The sequence below is a fragment of the Hypanus sabinus genome, chromosome 9 (assembly GCF_030144855.1).
Source record: "Hypanus sabinus isolate sHypSab1 chromosome 9, sHypSab1.hap1, whole genome shotgun sequence".
NCBI classification, from domain to species: Eukaryota; Metazoa; Chordata; class Chondrichthyes; order Myliobatiformes; family Dasyatidae; genus Hypanus; species Hypanus sabinus.
Window position 1 is genome coordinate 143,436,930 of NC_082714.1, and position 17,040 is coordinate 143,453,969.

The 17,040-nt window shown below is 38.5% G+C and overlaps 1 protein-coding gene across 1 annotated transcript in view; it reads left to right on the top strand.

The window, feature by feature from the left end:
• The window catches only part of LOC132399870 (disks large-associated protein 1-like), a 582,904-nt gene that overhangs the window by 35,322 nt on the left and 530,542 nt on the right, over nt 1-17,040 (top strand). Inside the window, exon 2 of the mRNA XM_059980732.1 lies at nt 9,909-9,975. The gene's annotated coding sequence lies outside the window, so the exon portion shown is untranslated. The remainder of the gene's footprint in view (nt 1-9,908; nt 9,976-17,040) is intronic.

Genomic DNA, 17,040 nt, shown 5'->3' on the forward strand with positions numbered 1-17,040 from the left:
CTACAGCACAATACAGGCTCTTCAGTCCACAAAGTTGTACCAAACATGTCCCTACCATAGAAATTACTAGGCTAATCTATAGACCTATTTTACTAAGCTCCATGTACCTATCTAAAAGTCTCTTAAAGAACCCTGTCATATCTGCCTATACCACCATTGCCGGCAATCCATTCCACACACTCACCACTCTCTGAGTAAAAAAACTTACTCCCGACATCTCCTCTGTACCTACTCCCCAGCACCTTAAACCTGTGTCCTCTTGTGACAACCATTTCAGCCCTGGGAAAAAGCTTCTGACTATCTACACGATCAATGTTGTGAGTCTTATGGTCTTGAGGAGTGCTGTGTGTTTAATAATTTAGTAATATTGAAACTGTATTGTTTGATTAAGCATTCTTTGTTGTTTATATAATTCATTATGGTTATAGGTCAAAATACATGAAATGCATGCACCTTAACACTGCCTTATGATATACACCTAGCTTCATAACTAAGACTCACATCATTCCAGACTTCTGTCTTTTTGTTGTAACTAGTTTTCATGTTTTGATGTTACAAAACATAACACCATTGAGCACTTTTTAAAAAATGGTCCTGGGATGTTCAATTGTCGTACCCTTGCAAATTTGTTGTTCTAGGATGTGAGAAGTAACTGCCATCTATTTGTTAAATGATTTAAGATCAAAAATATGAGTTGCTTCCATAGACAATTTTTTTTTTGCTGTCCAACTGAAGCAACCTGCAAAGAACAGTTACTTGCTGTTTCTCAGGAGGCTTGGCTGATCTTTTGTACAGAAGCTTGGCAACCTCTTCCAAAATTCGACCTCAGTCCATTTGTAAAGAATGCTTTTGGATTTCCTACTGGTCAAAAACAAAACAGGTCTAATCAAATGCTCTGCAGAAGGGTCCCGGCCCGAAACATCAATGATCTATTCATTTCTGTAGATGCTATCTGACTGGCTGAGTTCCTCCAGCCTTTTGTGCGAAATGTCATTTCTGTTTTGATAGCACATTACCAGTTATCAAACAATCTTACTTCCATGATGGTTTCAAAGAGGACTTGAATTAAGCTGCTGATTGATTCTCTCCAGTTTCGAAAGGTGAAATGAACCAATCATGAAAAAATTTAAATTGCATTTGACATTTTAAATATGCCCATTGTTTTAGGCAATTCTGCAAATCATCTTGCACTGAATTTTAGAAGCAAAAACAATAAATGTGGGCAATGGAGATGAATTTACATGTATTTCATTCAGGGACAATGGTTATTTCAGATGGATGTTACAACTGATATAAATGAGTGCACCCATTGTTATCACAAAATTTAACCAGCCTTGAAGAGCTCAATAAATCCTTCAACAAAAGGCTAAAGGTATCAGGTCTTGAGTATTTACTGCCTCTTAGAATCAGGCAAAAATGAATCAGTGAAATTTCTGCAAAGAACCTTTGATACAGCAGAGGGACTTTGCACCCAATTAATCTCTCTCTCTAGTGCAAATGGTTAATGTGCTGTGACTGTTTCCTTTCTTCCTTTTATAAAAAGAACATCAAAGCACAGGAGAAGGTGCAGAAAAGGAACAGAGTAATGATTTATTTTTCCCCAATGCAAGAGAAGACCATGTCTTAATAGAAATCTTTAAGATTAAGGGAGTAGTTTAATAGCTGGATGGAGGGAAATATTCTTACAGCAAAAACTGGGCTAGGTAATGGACTGAATGGGGATCTTGCTGGTTTACCAATCCAATGTGATGTGGACACACAGTATATATGCAGGCACCCATCACTTAGCTCAATACAGAATTGGCGCAAGTTGGTACAAGAGGAAGCCTTTGACACCATTGACGGGGAAGTAACTGCCAGAATATGCCTGTGCAGTTAAATGAAGATGGTTGCACGGAGCATAAACAAATACTCATGTAAACTTGGACTATGCTGAATATTTGCAAAATGTAAAAACTTGTCGTTTAATGACCAAGTCCAGTGAGCGATGATTACATTGCAGGCTGAAATACTTCTGCAGAATTAGGGTTTTGTGTTAACTTTTCATGGTTTAATTTGCCATGCTATTTAAGTTGTCACATTACAAATTGAAGGCAAACTTGTGTTAATAGTGCATTCTGTTATAGACTGCTGCTTTGAAATATTAGTCAATGAATTCTAACCTGGACTTTATTACATGCATAATTTCTGCTTCTGGAACTACATTAATAGATTTTGGTTTCATGTATAGTTAAAGGATTTAAAAAAAACATTGTAATATAAGCAGATTATGAATGGATAAGTGGACAATTTTTATGTCTCAATCCTTTCATATATCAGCAATCCTTCATCAAGGATTAATAGCACATTCCTATTTTGACAATAAGCAGATGCAAAATGGTTAGTGAACAAGTAAAAATAATTGTTGTTTAAAGAATGCTTTGTGTTCAATTTTTGATTTCAAACCACATTCATTTGTATGCTGTTACAGTGCCAGAAGCCCAGGTGAATTCATCCTCTCAACCTCAAGCTCCAGCCTGCTTCCCATAACCTTTAACACCCTGACAAGAACCTATCAAGCTCTGCTCTAAATGAACACAGTGATATGGCCTCTGTAGCCGTCTGTGGCAATGAATTCTACAGAATCACAACCATCTGGCCTAAGAAATTCCTTCTCATCTGTATTCTAACGGGATATCTTTCTGTGCTGAGGCTATGCCCTTTTGGTCCTAGACTCTGCTATTATTGGAACCATCCTCCCCACGTCCGGTCTATCTAGGCCTTTCAATACTGAGCAGGTTTCAATAAGATCTTTGTTGTGTATTTAATATTTCAATAACACTTGAGTAATTGTGTGCATTCTTGTTAATTTAAATAATTATGGACTATATGTAAAAAAAAATCAATTGTATACGTCATCACGCTACTACGTGATACGTGCATGCCTTGCTTAAAGAAAACTCAAAGCTATACATGTATTTTCAGACTCCCATATATTTCTTGGAATTAACTTTGTCTTGAAGTTACAAAACATAACAATCTCTCCTCATTCTCCTGTACTCCAGTGAGTACATACCCAGAGTCATCAGCATTCCTCACCAGTGCCAGCACATCCTTTTTTAGATATGGGGCTCAAAACTGCCCACACAATCCAAGTGTGGTCTGACCAATGCATTATCAGACTTTTAGCATTACATCCTTGCTTTTATATTCTAGTCCTCTTGCAATGAATGCATTTTCCTTCCTTACCACCGACTCAAACAGCAAGTTACCTTTTAGGGAATCCTGCATTAGGACTTTTGCACCTCCAATTTCTGAATTTGCTACCCATTTATATATATTTTATCACAACCTCAGGATGCCATAATAAGATGCATAATGAAAAAGGCATACATTTTTCCTAAAGGTAGGAAAAATGGCATTGAATCGTGGACAGCAAAATCTTCCAACAAACTTACCATTAGATTGGTCAGTGTGATGATTGAGGGGTTAAGTACTAATTAGTGCAGATGAAGTGGCTTTTGTTCATCTTTAGTCACTCGAAGGGATGTTCTACATTCACGGGAGGTGGCAAGACCGGCATTGACTTTTAATGTTTCATCCAAGTCACGACACCTTTATCCTCTCAGCACACCTCCAGTGCTGTGCCAGTCCATTTCAAACATGTGCCAGTTCTGTGAGCGGGGCCTGGGCTGCTAATCTGCTAACTCAGAACCAGAGCTGACACTTAAATCCTGATTGTCTGGATTACATTCTGGGTTTGCAGGAGAAATTGAGAAAAAACTGAAGTCATGATTGTGTCTTTATCGTCTTGAGAGCAGGGGTTCCCAACCTTTTCTATTGCATGGACCAATACCATTAAGCAAGGGGCCCATGGATCTCAGGTTTGGAACCCCTGCTCCAGACAGATGCCTGCACACATGAATTCACTAATTCCTCATATTTTCCAAGGTTCACTTAACAACACACTCAGGTAACTTTATGTCACAAACCAAGCCCAATGTTGTCATAGTCCTCTTTCTTGTAATTTTCCAAAGCACTCTTCAGTTGCTGAGAGCTTGTCTACGGTTTCCTGTTTTAATGGCCGCTCAGACTTAAAACAGATGAGAAGTCATTCATTGACCGATAAAAGTATGGAATTTTAATAGCCTGTTTCTGGTGCATTCACTGGATTTGGTGGAAGTGCTTTAATTTTCAATAGGAAAATTAATATATTTTGCATGTAATATTTATGAGGGTTATATCCACACATGAAAAAGAAGAATATCAGAATCCCAAGGCATTTGTGAAAGCTTCCCTGTTTTGTATGGAGAAATCCCTTTAAAGATAATTGACTCTGGTCAGTATAGTAGGGAAGGCAAAAAGATCATTTCAACTTCCAAGAATAGATTTATGCATCAAGCACAACTACAAAGTGAATGGCAAGAAAAGTGGTGTTGAGTTGGTATAGTACTGTGCAAAAAAGACTTTTGCACACTACTGTAGTAATTTTATGTATTGAATTTCATGACATATGTGAGTGATGATAAACCTGATTCTGATATGGAATTCTATTATGGATTGAGAGTAGGAAAGGGTGGGGGAAGGGAATCATGGTTGGGAAAAGGGGAAGGGAGAAGGGAGAGAGCAAAAAGTGCCAGAGAGACATTCTGTAATAATTAATAAACCAATTGTTTGGAATCAAATGGCCTTGCCTGGTTTCTTAGGACTGGGTATGTCTACACCCAGGCCACCTCCGCCCTGGCACTCTATTTTCTGCCACCTCTCCCACACCTATCCTTCAGTACTTCCAACATCCCCAGCATCCTTTGCTGTCCAGATTTACAAACTCACTCTCTGCTCCACATTGACAAGTACAGTACTCTGCAGAAGAGAACCTCATATCAGAATCAGGTTTATGATTATTTACATTGTGTAGAACTCTGAGGAACCGGTTGAAAAACGTATTTCTATAAGTTTTCCCTTTCAGCCTTTCATCATAATCTGTTGGTTAAGACAAATATCTACAGTGTTGTCAGATGTGAGCATGAATAGTGGGAGCACGGCTGAAATGTGATTGCAATTCTCAGAAATATTTGGATAATATTTACTGCCAGGTTCTAAACCAAGGAGGTAATACAATTGCCCAAGTCGATCTATCTCATGTCTGTGTCCTGATTTAAACTGTCAGGGTTAAAGCACTGAAAGCACTTCCAAAAGCTTTTGCATTCCTCTTTAAACTTCACTGCATACATCATACACTTCAAAATGCATTTTCCCAAAGGCCTGGAGATACAGTACTCTGTACAGTCTCATACATTTAGAATGTACCTTCAGAACACTCTGGTCATTATCGGCACTCAGATGACGCCAGGACTATTTGTTTCGATCTACACACAAGACCCATTTATGTTTTCACATTACCAATAAATGTGAAACCAATACATTATCACAGCATGGAGACATTCTGACTGTCTTAAAACTGGGCCTTACTGTGAAAGGAATTAATCACTTTCCAAAGATAGAGTTTATCAAAGTCAAAAAAGAAACAAAATGCAATGCTTGTTCATTCCAATCCTTCAAGTGGGAATTATAGAAAATATACTACAATCCTGCATTTTTAAAAATTATTTTTAAAAGAACTAACCCTTGAAATATTTAATGGAAATGGGGATTTTACTTTTTTAGCAGTTATGAAATATTGTATCCTCAAGAGGACTACAACCTCGTTGTGGTTTGGAGATTTGCGTGTGTCAATGATCCGGAGGGCTGTATTGGCTGGAGTCAGAGCTTTGAGCTTTGGCTCTTGGTAGAGTCACCCATGCCAAACAGGTCAAAGGGTAAGGGCCAGACTAAGAGTTGTCCACTGGTCCTCCAGATTCGGGGGTTCAGCTCAGGGCTAACAACCCTGACTAGTAAAACAATACTGTAGTGGAAACAGCAATGAAGAATTCTTCTGCTTATGCGGGTGATGGTATTCCTAAGTCTCCACCTGGGACTTGCATGACTGATAGTAGTGAAAACCCAGAGGAAGCTACTGACGCAATAAAGAAAGCCCTGAACAATACCAGAGATGGAGGATCTTCATTTCTCCCTAAACACCAGTGGTGTAATGGGCAATAAATAAGTAGGAAATATTGTGCCTGTGTCTCGATGGTGGTGAGTTTGAGGTTGTGGCATATTTGATGTAAAAGCTACTGTTGCTATATCCTCTGTCCTTTGTCATGATATAGTTTTTTTTAGAACTGACGAGTACATGCATGCCTTCTGGGATTTTGCATTTAAGTGTAGACTGGGGATGATCTGTCTTTGTTTATGTCTTTATCTATAACATTCTCTCATCATGTCCAGATTGCTTGGGCAGTCACATTGTACTGGTGAAATGTTAATGTATGCAAGCCGGCTTCTAAGAAAAAGGACAATTAGTTGCTTGGAGATTCAAGTGATTCAGAAATGTTTGGGTATCAAAAATATCAGTTCATGCTCTGTCTGCTTGGAAGATTCAATTGATTTTCTTTTAAATGAAACACACCAATTTGACTGATTCTATTGACAAGTCTGCAGTTCATCCGTCTTTCCAGTCAGGGCTTCAGAATGAAACCTATTCGAGCAGAAATTCCTTCTGAATCTGTTGAGTTAAATGCAGGGTAGAGTGGCCAATGTGTGTAATGGCCTAATTTTAAGATTCAAAAAAGCCTTTGGTTAATGGCACTGAGTTTGGAAGTTAAGCAAAATATACAACTGCTACTGTATTATAAACTGGAGAAAGTCTGCAGATGCTGGAAATCCAAAGCAACACACACAAAATACTGGAGGAAGTCAGTAAGTCTGGCAGCATCTAAGGAAATGAATAAATAGTCGATGCTTTGGGCTGAGATCCTTCTTTAGGACTGAAAAGGAAAGGGGAAGATGCCAGAATAAAAAAGTGGAGGGAGCAGAAGTAGGATAGCTAGAAGGTGATAGGTGAAGCCAGGTGGGTTGGAAAGATAAACAGCTGGAGAAGGAGGAATCTGATAGGAGAGGAGAGTGGAGCACGGGAATAAGTGAAGGAGGAGGAACCAACGGGGAGGTGATTGGCAGGTGAGAATAGTTAAGAGGCCAGAGTGAGGAATAGAAAAAGAGGGGAGGGAGTGGAAAAATATTTTTACCGGAGGAGAAATCAATATTCATGCCATCAGGCTGGAGGCTACCCAAATGGAATGTAAGGTGTTGCTCCTCCACCCTGAGGGTGGCCTCACCTTGGCACAAGAGAAGGCCATGGCTGACACCTTCATTTCGGGCCCAAAACAGTCCTTCCAGGTGAGGCAACACTTCACCTGTGAATCATCTGGGCATGTCTACTGTGACCTGTGCTCCCAATGTGGTCTCCTTTACATCGCTCAGATCCACCGTAAATTGGGAGACCGCTTCATCCGCCTAAAGTGGAACTTCCCAGTTACCAAACATTTTAATTCCAATTTCCATTCATGTTCCAACATGTCGCTCCATGGTCTCCTCTTGTGGCAAAATGAGACCTCCCTCAGTGTGAAAGAGCAACACCTGATATTCCATCTGGGCAGCCTCCAACCTGATGGCATGAATATCAATTTCTCCTTCCGGTAAAAAAAATTCCCTCCCCCTCCCTTCTCTTCTATTCCTTACTCTGTCCTCTTAACTTTTCTCACCTGCTTATCACCTCCCCAGGGTCCCCTGCTCCTTCCCTTTCTCCAATGATCTACTCTCCTCTCCTATCAGATTCTTCCTCTCCAGCCTATTATCTTTCCTACCCACCTGGCTTTACCTATCACTTTCTGGCTATCCTCTTTCCACTCCCCACACCTTTTTATTCTGGCATCTTTTCCCTTCCTTTCCAGTCCTGAAGAGGGGTCTTGGCCCGAAAGGTCAACTGTTCATTGATTTCCTTAGATGCTGCTTGACCTACCAGGTTCCTCCAGCATTTTGTGTAAGTTGCTACTGCATTATGTTTAGTAATTTTGATGGTGATGGAGGATGCTAATATCCGTGCTTAGTATAAAACTCCGCGCAAAAAAAAAACACTTTGAGGCTGATAAATATTTGGTACTCTATTAGAAAATGGTTTTATGCATCAGTGACAATAAATAGCTAAATTTCTATTTTACCTGCTGACATGTATATTTTGTTCTTAATGGATTTACTATTTGTACTGGTGAAGGTCAATGCCAGAGGCCACAGATGGGTTCATTTCAAATAGCATATTAGAACTTTTAACAATCTCTATCATGAGCTACAACGGAGTTTAAATACTGACAAGTCACCAGGACAAAATGCTTCGTAACCCAAAGGTTTTAAAGCAAGTGACTACTGATAATATTGAAGATTTTCAAAATATGAATGTTATCTACACATTTTAGGTAGGCACCAATATTAGAAAATGACGAAAGTGTATTTGCTATTCAAGAAGGTAGGGAGACAGAAAACAAGAGTCTGTGGGCCTATTATCTTAATGTCTGTTAGTGAAATGCAAGATCTGTAATCAAGGAAAATCTAGCTAGTCATTCAAAGAAGCTTACTGTAATCAAACAAAGGCAATATGTTTATGAAAGGCAAAACGTGTTTGATAATTTTGCTAAAATCATGCAAGAATGTAATGAAGTTGATTGTAGTATATTTGGATTTCCAGCAGGATTTAGCAATCTGCCACTTAAAAGGCTGATGTGCGGGGTCTCATGGGATTGGGGAAGTAATTCAGCATGTTTTGATGACTGGTTGCCACATGGAAGACTGAGACACTGGATAAATGGCTCTATTTTATGCCAGTAGGGTTTAGCATATGGAGTGCTCAAGGATCACTTCTTGGATTTCAGTTATTGACTATTTTTATCAATAAGAGCATAAGATAGGAGCAGAATTATACTATTTGGCTCCTTGGGTCTGGTCTGCCATTTCATCATGACTGCTCCATTTCCCTCTCAGCCCCAATCTCCTGCCTTCTCACTTGATACCCTGATTAATCAAGAATCTGTCAACCTCCGCTTTAAATATACTCAATGACCTGGCCCCCACAGCTGCCAGTGGCAATGAATTCCACAGATTCACCCTTCTCTGGCTGAAGTAATTCCTACTCATCTCCATTCTAAATGGACCTAATTGACCGGAAGAGGGGCAGACTGTAAGGTGATCAAGTTTGCCAATGACATGAAGCTGGAGAAAATGTTGCAATGAGGCTGTTGGTTAAGTAAGTGGACAAAAGCTTGACAAATGGAGTTTAATGTGCAGGAAATGTGAGGTCATGCATTTCATGAGAATAATTGAAAGACATACTGTTATTTAAATAGGGAGAAACAATCCTCAGAACTCAATATTGAATTTAACAATTTCTGATGTGTGGCTTTTCTTATTAGTCTCAGAGCAATTCTAATCTACCTGTATCCACCTGTATCATTAATTCAGTTTTACTCTCCCCTCAGATGCTACCTGACCTGCTGAGTGTTCCCAACATTCTCTTACATCTCAGATATCAGAACCTCCCATGTTGTACATCACAATCGCTGTGTCTTTTCTGTCTACTGCTTTCATTCATTGTTGTCAGTTTACACTTCCTTCAGATAGAACAGCTATGGTTTACAAGCATGAATCACACTCTTTTAGGTGTCATTAAAAGCAATTGTGTCACTTGGACAGTTTTGGTTATCCAATTATGGACCTTCACTACTTCCCCTCTTTGCAACATAATCTTGCTTGTTTTCTCACATTTCCAGTTCTGAGAAAAATCATTGGTCTGAAAAAGTAACCCTATTTCTCTTTTGACAAATGCTGCCTAACCTGCTGAGTATCTGCAGCAGTTTTTTGTTTATATGTGAATATGATCAATTTCTGTAGCATACAGTTCTGGTTATCTTTTGAATTAAAGTCAAGTATAATACAATTTGGTACAATCAGAGTTCTGAATATTGTGCACATAATTTCATTTTATTTCATTTTTGTTGCAGGAAATTGAACTGTCCATCAGATTTCAAGACATTTTCCAAACAGAGCAACTTGTGAACTTTGGGTAAAGTAAGTGATTTTTTCCCTTTAATTAACAGTGTTATATTGTACAATTACTTGTTGAAGGGTTGTTGTTCTGTTAACATGAAGCAGATATTTCAAGATTAATTTTGAAAAGGGTATGGTGGGGGGGAATTCTATCCTTGTCAGTAACATTTCAAATGAGGCGTAAATAGAACAAGTTACTTGGAAGTGCCGTTTCTATTGCATATGTAACAAATTCTGCACCTGCAATACTCCACATTCAAGAAGGAGCAACCAGGTTGTTAGGAGAAGCCGCTGATCTTCTTTCAGTCTCCTCTAATTCTATTCAGTGCCAACTTGAGCAGGCAGTGTGTATCTTGGCATAACTCCCCAGCCAATGAACAGCACCTCCAACAGTAGCAGGCCTGTTTGATGATGCACTTGCACATTAGTCTAGAACACATGTTAAAGTCCAGCAGTTGGGGGGGGGGGGGGGGTGGTGGTGAGCATGCAAGTTTGCCAGAGGCAAGTGTGCAGCCGTCTATAAGTGCCTGGAATGGAAGCACACAGAATCTGAACTGATGTGTACGCTAAGCTGAGCAATGAATGATGAACAGCCTTATTTCCCTTTTATGTGACTCAGAAATGCAGTGGGTTAATTTATTTGAATATACGTATTTGAGCAAAATTCCACAACATAAACAGATGGAATACATTTAACAAAACAAAATTCTGAGGTTGTATATACAGGTCCTATTTTTTTACTAATATTTTTTGTGCTAAGAATCCCAGTTTCATTTTTGTGTGTAAAAGAGAATAGAAGTATGTCTGAATAAACTGGAGTAAGCAATGACTTCAGATCTGTTACAAGATATATCACATCTAAAACATACTGGGCTATTATTAAATTAATATTTGAGTTTACCTAATTGTAATTTGAGGCTGTGCTATTGAGAATAATATCTAGAATAATAGCACTGATGATGCATAAAGAACTGTGGCTGTGGGCAAGAAATAAGCAAATAGAGCTTCTTCTATTTGGAGCTCAGGTAGTGTGAATTTTTAAATTATTAATTAAGTCATTAATTTTGCCATTGATTCTATGTTAAGCAAAATCTACTACACAGTCTAATCCAAACACCTAAAGACTTTATCATTGAAAGCCCACAGTATCTAATGTATAGCTGACAAACCTACATTTCCTCCATATAGAATTTTGTCCTGTTAAATACAGGTGTCCCCCCATTTACAAAGGTAGAGGGTTCCTATGAAACCTTTTTTTAAGCCGAAATGGCGTAAAGCGAAGAACAATTAATTTTTATGGGAAAAATATTTGAAAAAGCGAAAATCCTATTTGTAATGCGAAAACAAGTTACTAATGTAGGTCTTTTGTAAAAGCAAAGTGACATAAAGCGAACATTCTTAAATTGGGAGACACCTAATAATAATAATTATATAATTGTCAATTTAGTACAGTGGTTCCCAGCCTGAGATCTGTGGACCCCTTGGTTCATGGTAGGGGTCCATGGCATAGAAAAGGTTGGGAACCCCTGATTTATTATATATTTCTAATCAATCTTGGCACTTAAACTTAACCATTTTATATTTGATTGTTGTTGATCAACATGAATATAGCAACCATATGAACTCTTGAAGCATAAATTATTTATCTATTTTACTCTCTCAATTAGTAATCCTCTGCATATACTACCTCAAGTAGTTTCAACAGCTAAGTTATTCCATAAATGTTGAAGTGTTATTTCCAAACATTTATCAAATGGCAAACTTAGGTTCATGTTCTGTATTACATTGGGTAAAATGCTGCAACTGCATGCTTTAAAATATTGCAGATAGCTCAATTCATTTTAGTTCAGATCTTGAAGTATGTATGGCTGCAGAAATCTAACTGGAGCCTGCTCCTTTCACCACACCGGCCTTTAGCATATGATCAGATTACATGCTTTACATTTAAACTCAATTATTTGTACTGCCGCCAACTTTAATCAAGCAAACTGAACGCAATATTATTCATTGGTTTCTGATTATCCTTAATTTTCTGATTCAAAATAAAAAGCCATTTTATAAAGGAACTTTGGAAAAATAATAGGTGAGAAGCAACCTAATGTACTCCATTACTATAAATCAAAGCTTTGCTGGGAGAAGGGCCTAATTTATCCTCACAAGCTTATAAGTATTTTTCCCTGTAAGTTGCCATAAGGAGGGGGAGTGATTGAACAAAGGTAACATGGCAGCACTTCTGCCGTTTTGAAGTTTGGCGTATTTGTTATGAAATTACAATAAATGTTTTGTGATTGTCATTAAGTATGGTTTGGCAAGCAATTTTATTATTTACATTTCAACCTTTTAAATAACTGGCCAAAACTGACAGCCTATAAAATAACAGAGGTATGATGCGAAGGAGGGCAAATGAAAGTGAAATAAATTACAAGTGTTGAGAAGGAATGAAAAGTGGATAGAGATGAAATCTAGCGTATGATTTTTTTAAAAAGTCAACGATGCATTTATTGTTTATTTGGCATCTGCAGGGATAAGTTGGCCAGATTGTTCCTCATCAGGGTTGAAGAGTAGACATTGTATGGATAATTATATTGTTGATATGCTACCTGACTACAGACAGATGGACATACTTTATTGATCCAGAGGGAAATTGGGATTTGTTGCAGTCGCACCAACCAAGAATAGTGTAGAAATATAGCAATATAAAACCACAAATAATTAAATAATAATAAGTAAGTAATGCCAAGTGAAAATTAGTCCAGGACCAGCTTATTGGCTCAGGGTGTCTGACACTCCGAGGGAGGAATTGTAAAGTTTGATGGCCACAGGCAGGAATGACTTCCTATGATGCTCAGTGTTACATCTCGGTGGAATGAGTCTCTGGCTGAATGTACTCCTGTGCCTAACCAGTACGTTACAGAGTGGATGGCAGACACTGTCCAAGATGACATGCAACTTGGACAGCATCCTCTTTTCAGACACCACTCAACCTTTCAAGGTAAATTAATTCAGAATGTCCTTAAAAATGGATGAGTGGTTGAGATTAAACCAAGAAGTTGCAAAGGGAATAGTGAATATGACGATGATCAACACTGGTTCACCTCTGGGTGTGTATTTAGCCCACTGATCTACTCTCTCTGTACCCATGACTGTGTGGCTAGGCATAGCTCAAATACCTTCTTTAAATTTGCTGATGATACAACCATTGCTGGTAGAATCTCAGCTGGAGATGAGAGGATGTACAGGAATGAGATATGCCAACTAGTGGAGTGGTGTCGTAGCAATAACCTTGCACTTAACGTCAGTAAAACGAAAGAGCTAATTGTGGACTTCAGGAAGGGTAAGATGAAGGAACACATACCAATCCTCACAGTGGGATCAGAAGTGGAGAGAGTGAGCAGTTTCAAGTTCCTGGGTGTCAAGATCTCTGGTGACCTAACCTGGTCCCAACATATCAAAGCAGGCAAGACAACAACTGTGCTTCATTAAGACTTTGAAGAGATCTGGTATGTCAACAAAAACATTCAAAAACTTCAATAGATGTACCATGGACAGCATTCTTTCAGACTGTATCACTGTCTGGAAAGGTGGGGGAAAGGTATGGGGCTACTGCACAGGACCAAAAGAAGTGGCAGAGGATCGTAAATTTAGTCAGCACCATCTTGGGCGCTAGCCTACAAAGTACCCAGGACATCTTTAGGGAGCGGTGTCTCAGAAAGCATCCATTATTAAGAATCTCCAGCACCCAGGGCATGCCCTTTTCTCACTGTTACCATCAGGTAGGAGGTACAGAAGCCTGAAGGCACACACTCAGTGATTCAGGAACAACATCTTCCCCTCTGCCATCTGTTTCCTAAATGGACAATGAAGCTTTGGACATTACCTCACTTTTTTTTAATATACAGTATTTCTGTTTTTGCACATTTAAAAAAATCTATTCAATATACATAATTGATTTACTTGCTTATTTATTATTTTTTATTTTATTTATTATTATTTTCTTTCTCTGCTAGATTAAGTATTGTATTGAACTGCAGCTGCTAAGTTAACAAATTTCACGTCACATGCCGATGATAATAAACCTGATTCTAATTCTGATTCAGATTCAGAGGTAGGAGATACAGAAGCCTGAAGGCACACACTCAGCAATTCAGGAACAGCTCCTTACCCTCTGCCATCTGATTCCTAAATGGCCATTGAACCCGTAAACACTACCTCACTTTTTCAATATCTATTTCTGTTTTTGCATAATTTTTAATCTCCAATATACAGATACTGTGATCTATTTATTTATTTTTTCTTCTATATTATGTATTGCATTGAACTGCTGCTGCTAAGTTAACAAATTTCATGACACATGCCGGTGATAATAAACCTGATTCTGATTCTTCTGACAATTAATTAGGTATCCCTTGCTTGCTAGATATGCATATAAATGGCATTAGATTCAATAAACACAGCACATTTTTATAAGCAAATGCTGAACTGCTGTTTCTGACGATTAGGGAAGAATTGGCAGTTGAATAAAGTTTGTCGAGTTTGACAAAAGGCAGGAATCTTATAGAATTCACAAACACTTAATTCAGAAGTGGCAATTGCTATTTTGGTTATTGTGACTCAATTTCATGCATTCATTAAAATATTGGTGTTTGTATTTTACATTGATTTTGTAACATTATTTTCTCTTTGAAGAGCTCATAGCTCTCCATAACGCCAAGCAAACTATTCACAACCCCTTCGCAAATTCATGATGCTCTGAGAGAAGTTTATGTGCACCTCAGTTTTAAATGATTTGTTCACTATTATGTAAGTTTTTCTCTTTTATCAGATCTCCTCCAATACTGAGAGCATGTCAGCATCTACCCTGTCAACCCTTCTTAGGATCTTATATGTTTGGATAAGGTCAACCCTCATTATTGTGAGCTCTAAGGTGACCCAAACTATCTAGCTTCCATTAATAGAGCAACTCAATTCAATCCATGAATTAGCCTGGCGACCCTCTTTTGAACTGCCTCTAATGCTGATATATCCTTTTCTTGAGGCAAGGGGATCAAAACTGTGCATAGTACTCTAGGTGTGTTCTCACTAACACCCTGCCCAACTTCAAAACCTACCCATTCTAAACTCCAACCTCTTCACCATAAAGGCAAAATGCACTTGCAAAGCTACTTGTTGAACCAGTCTGTTAACTTTTCATAATTCATGCACTTAACCACCTAAATCCCTCTAAACCTCCCTCATACAACACTCTCACTGTTCAGAAAATAACCTGCCTTTCCTTCTTGCGGAAATACATGATCTCGCACTTCCCACATTAAACGCCATTTGGAAAGTTTACATTCACTTATTCAATCTATCTGTGTCCCTTTGCAGAATCTTAATGCCTTCATCCCAATTTGTCTCTTCATTTGTTTTGTATTATTGTCGTACTTGGAAACCTTGCATTTTATATCCTCCTCCAGGTATTTAATGCAAGCAGTAAACAGTTGAGGACCAAGAACTGAACCCTGTGGTATTTCCACAAGTTACATCGCTCCAGCTTGAAAATATTTATTCCAACTCTTTGTTGCAGCCAATTTTCAACCCAAGCCAATTGACTCATTCAGTACCTTGTACCAGCCTTCTAATGGCACTTTGTCAAATGCCTTTTAGAAATCTTGATACACTCGATCTGCAGTCCCTCTTCCGACAACTCTTCCTTCCAGAGTATGAACAAAAAGGTCAGCCATGATTTGCCTTTCCTAACACTATGCTGTCTGCTTTTCAATATATTCAGCTCCCCGATTGATTAGTTATTTCATCTTTGATTATTAACTTGAGCATCTTGCCAACAATTGATATTAAGCTAACTGGCTTATAATTCCTTGACTTCTAGCTTCCTTCCTTTTTGAATTAATTGTTTTCTAATCTTTCTAATACTCTCCCAAGAGCTGGCAAGCTTTGAAAACTTTCAACCCTTGGGTCTATCGTTGCTGCAGCCACCTTTTAGAGCCTTTCACGATAGTTTATTACTTGCAATTGGGATTTTTACAAGTTCCTCCATGTCATTTCAAAGTAGTCATTCAGTTACTTAGAGATACTTGCAGTATCCTCCACAATGAAGAACCATGTACAGAAACTGATATAACGTATCTACTATTCTATCATTTCCTGTCATTAATTCACCAGCCCCGTTCTCTGGAGTCTCTCACAAATCTTCATTTTCTCCTTTTTATTTAGATATCAATAGAAACTCTTACTGTTTGTTCTGACATTCATTTGTTCTCTCAGAATCAATTCCCTTATGAGCCTTTTGGCCTTTTCTATGCAGTTCTAAAATCTTCCCGGTCCTCTGGGCTTCTATCAGTCCTTGACATTTTATATGCCTTCAGTTTTAACAGTATCACTGAGGTCTTTGCTAACATCAGATTGAGCCTCTTTTTCATGGAATCCCTCTTCCTGCTGAGTGTTATGGACCAGCTATTTGAATATCTGCGACTCTTCATCTATGGACCTGTTGCTCAGATTGTTTTCCTGATGTTCCTTGGACAACTTCACCTCATACCACTATAATTGTCCTTCAGTAAGTTCAAGCATTGGACCTGGGGTGTTCTCCCTCAAAGTCCATCTGGATTTCCCTCACATTCCGATGACCACCACCTAGGGAATGTTCAACTGCAAGACCTTTTATTAATCCTTATTAATCCTGTTCCAAGGCATGTTCTGTAACATTTTGGTGCTAAGAAGCAATCCAAATTCTTCCAATAATATTGTTGTTTGTTTTGTGTCCACAAGTTTCCCATTATTCTTTAGTTCTCTGAAACTCCCAAAAAAATTGACCTGAGCCCAGCAATTATCCGTTGAGTAAGTGCTCAGTGACTAAGTATTGCAAAGATTTCCAGTACATTGGGAGCGGGAAGAAAAACTGAAATTTGTTCACGAATTTAGCCTATTTTTAGCCCTTCAGTTCTTCAGTTAGCAGAGGAGCTGTTTCTGAAGAACATCTGAGTTGCTTGTTTTGCATCGTGAAGAGGTGTATGACTGTATGACTGCAATTTGATCTACAAGTGACAGTCTTCTGTCCTGTGGTAAAAGCTAAAAGCTACCTCAGTT